We start from the raw sequence: 3,323 nt of genomic DNA on the forward strand, positions 1-3,323 counted from the left end.
CCGTGTGCAACTATTTTGCACCCGTTGTATTTGAACGTAGAGCCTATCACACCCGATCATCACGTGGTGTCTCAGCACGAAGAACTTTCGCAAAGGTGCATACTCAGGGAGAACACTTCTTGATAATTAGTGAGAGATCATCTTAAAATGCTACCGTCAATCAAAACAAAATAAGATGTATAACAGATAAACATCATATGCAATCAAAATATGTGACATGATATGGCCATGATCATCTTGCGCCTTTGATCTCCATCTCCAAAGTACTGTCATGATCTCTATCGTCACCGGCACGACACCATGATCTCCATCATCTTGATCTATATCAATGTGTCGTCACATGGTCGTCTCGCCAACTATTGCTCTTGCAACTATTGCTATCACATAGCGATAAAGTAAAGCAATTGTTTGGCGCTTGCATCTTATGCAATAAAGAGACAACCATAAGGCTTCTGCCAGTTGCCGATAACTTCAACAAAACATGATCATCTCATACAACAATTTATATCTCATCACGTCTTGACCATATCACATTACAACATGCCCTGCAAAAACAAGTTAGACGTCATCTACTTTGTTGTTGCAAGTTTTACGTGACTGCTATGGGCTGAGCAAGAACCGTTCTTACCTACGCATCAAAACCACAACGATAGTTCGTCAAGTTAGTGCTGTTTTAACCTTCGCAAGGACCGGGCGTAGCCACACTCGGTTCAACTAAAGTTGGAGAAACTGACACCCGCTAGTCACCTGTGTGCAAAGCACGGCGGTAAAACCAGTCTCGCGTAAGCGTACGTGTAATGTCGGTCCGGGCCGCTTCATCCAACAATACCGCTGAACCAAAGTATGACATGCTGGTAAGCAGTATGACTTGTATCGCCCACAACTCACTTGTGTTCTACTCGTGCATATAACATCAACGCATAAAACCTAGGCTCGGATGCCACTGTTGGGAACGTAGTAATTTCAAAAAAATTCCTACGTACACGCAAGATCATGGTGATGCATAGCAACGAGAGGGGAGAGTGTTGTCCACGTACCCTCGTAGACCGTAAGCGGAAGCGTTATGACAACGCGGCTGATGTAGTCGTACGTCTTCACGATCCGACCGATCCAAGCACCGAACGTACGGCACCTCCGAGTTCAGCACACGTTCAGTTCGATGACGATCCCCGGACTCCGATCCAGCAGGGTGTCGGGGATGAGTTCCGTCAGCACGACGGCATGGTGACGATGATGATGTTCTACCGACGCAGGGCTTCGCCTAAGCACCGCAACGATATGACCGAGGTGGAATATGGTGGAGGGGGGCACCGCACACGGCTAAGGAACGATCACGAAGATCAACTTGTGTGTCATGGGGTGCCCCCCTGCCCCCGTATATAAAGGAGCAAGGGAGGAGGAGGCCGGCCCTAAGAGGGGGCGCACCAAGTGTGGAGTCCTACTAGGACTCCCTAGTCCTAGTAGGATTCCACCTCCCATATGGAATAGGAAAAGAGGAAGGGAAAAGGAGAAGGAAGGAAGGGGGCGCCCCCCTTCCCTAGTCCAATTCAGACTAGACCAAGGGGAGGGGTGCGGCCACCCTTGAGGCCCTTTTCCTTCTTTCCCGTATGGCCCAATAAGGCCCAATACGTATTCCCGTAACTCTCCGATACTCCGAAAAATACCCGAATCACTCGGAACCTTTCCAAACTCCTAATATAGTCGTCCAATATATCGATCTTTACGTCTTGACCATTTCGAGACTCCTCGTCATGTCCCCGATCTCATCCGGGACTCTGAACGCCTTCGGTACATCAAAACTCATAAACTCGTAATATAACTGTCATCAAAACCTTAAGCATGCGGACCCTACTGGTTCGAGAACAATGTAGACATGACCTAGAACTATTCTCGGTCAATAACCAATAGCGGAACTTGGATGCTCATATTGGCTCCCACATATTCTACGAAGATCTTTATCGGTCAAACCGCATAACAACATACGTTGTTCCCTTTGTCATCGGTATGTTACTTGCCCGAGATGCGATCGTCGGTATCCCAATACCTAGTTCAATCTCGTTACCGACAAGTCCCTTTACTCGTTATGTAATGCATCATCCCGCAACTAACTCATTAGTCACATTGCTTGCAAGGCTTATAGTGATGTGCATTACCGAGAGGGCCCAGAGATACCTCTCCGACAATCGGAGTGACAAATCCTAATCTCAAAATACGCCAACCCAACATGTACCTTTGGAGACACCTGTAGAGCTCCATTATAATCACCCAGTTACATTGTGACGTTTGGTAGCACACAAAGTGTTCCTCCGGTAAACGGAAGTTGCATAATCACATAGTCATAGGAACATGTATAAGTCATGAAGAAAGCAATAGCAACATACTAAATGATCAAGTGCTAAGCTAATAGAATGGGTCGAGTCAATCACATCATTCTCCTAATGATGTGATCCCGTTAATCAGATGACAACTCATGTCCATGGCTAGGAAACTTAACCATCTTTGATTCACGAGCTAGTCAAGTAGAGGCATACTAGTGACACTATGTTTGTCTATGTATTCACACATGTATTATATTTTCGGTTAATACAATTCTAGCATGAATAATAAACATTTATCATGAAATAATGAAATAAATAATAACTCTATTATTGCCTCTAGGGCATATTTCCTTCATAGGTTTACCCTAATTTTTCTTTCGTAGTTCCGGATGCTTGCGAGTGGGGTAAATCATAAGTGGGATGCTTGTCCAAGGAAGGGTAGTACCCAAGCACCGGTCCACCCACACATCAAATTATCAAAGTAACGAACGTGAATCATATGAGCATGATGAAAACTAGCTTGACAATAATTCCCATGTGTCCTTGGGAGCGCTTTGCTTTATATAAGAGTTTGTCCAGGCTTGTCCTTTGCTATAAAAAGGATTGGGACACCTTGCTACACCTTGTTACTTTTGTTACTTGTTACCCATTATGAATTATCTTATAACAAAACTATCTGTAACCGATAATTTCAGTGCTTGCAAGAATACCTTACTGAAAACCGCTTGTCATTTCCTTCTGCTCCTCGTTGGGTTCGACACTCTTACTTATCGAAAGGACTAGAATAGATCCCCTATACTTGTGGGTCATTAAGACTTTTTTCTGGCGCCATTGCTGGGGAGTGAAGCGCCTTTGGTAGGTGGAATTTGGTAAGGAAAAATTTATATAGTGTGCTGAAATTTACTATCACTTGTTACTATGGAAAATAATCCTTTGAGGGGCTTGTTCGGGGTATCTTCACCCCTACCAGAAGAGCAAAGAGTTGCTCCTCAACCTACTGAACCT

This window comes from Triticum aestivum, chromosome 3B (genome assembly GCF_018294505.1).
Source record: "Triticum aestivum cultivar Chinese Spring chromosome 3B, IWGSC CS RefSeq v2.1, whole genome shotgun sequence".
In the NCBI taxonomy this organism is placed as follows: domain Eukaryota; kingdom Viridiplantae; phylum Streptophyta; class Magnoliopsida; order Poales; family Poaceae; genus Triticum; species Triticum aestivum.